Below are 426 nucleotides of genomic sequence, written 5' to 3'. Positions count from 1 at the left end.
GGCAACATTGGAATGAATAACTAAGACATGCCAATGGAATTATTATATTTAACCAAGTGAATACATTGTTTGTTGTTGTAGTCATGGTTATCACATTTGCAACAAACCCAGAGATATCAGGTAAGTAAAATATAAACTTTAATTAAATTATGCGTTTGTTAAAAAGAATATAAAATAAACGAATAGTAATAAGAATTTTTAAGTAAGCGAACACTTACTTTCCCACAAAACACCCGATAGTCATTTTTGCCTTGTGTATCACCGCATATGACAGGAACAAAATGAATGAATGGACAGGATGTGTATAGTAGGCTAGATCTGGTTGACATTAATGAGCATAGCTATACGAGATGGACCTCTAAATTTTCCAGTATATTATTTCTTGCTAAATATAGGTTGCATCCTATATGCTGCAGAGATATGGTA

Source organism: Penaeus monodon, chromosome 20 (assembly GCF_015228065.2).
Source record: "Penaeus monodon isolate SGIC_2016 chromosome 20, NSTDA_Pmon_1, whole genome shotgun sequence".
Classification (NCBI taxonomy): Eukaryota; Metazoa; Arthropoda; class Malacostraca; order Decapoda; family Penaeidae; genus Penaeus; species Penaeus monodon.
The sequence above is the reverse complement of the archived record's forward strand: the minus strand, read 5'-3'. Positions refer to the sequence as shown.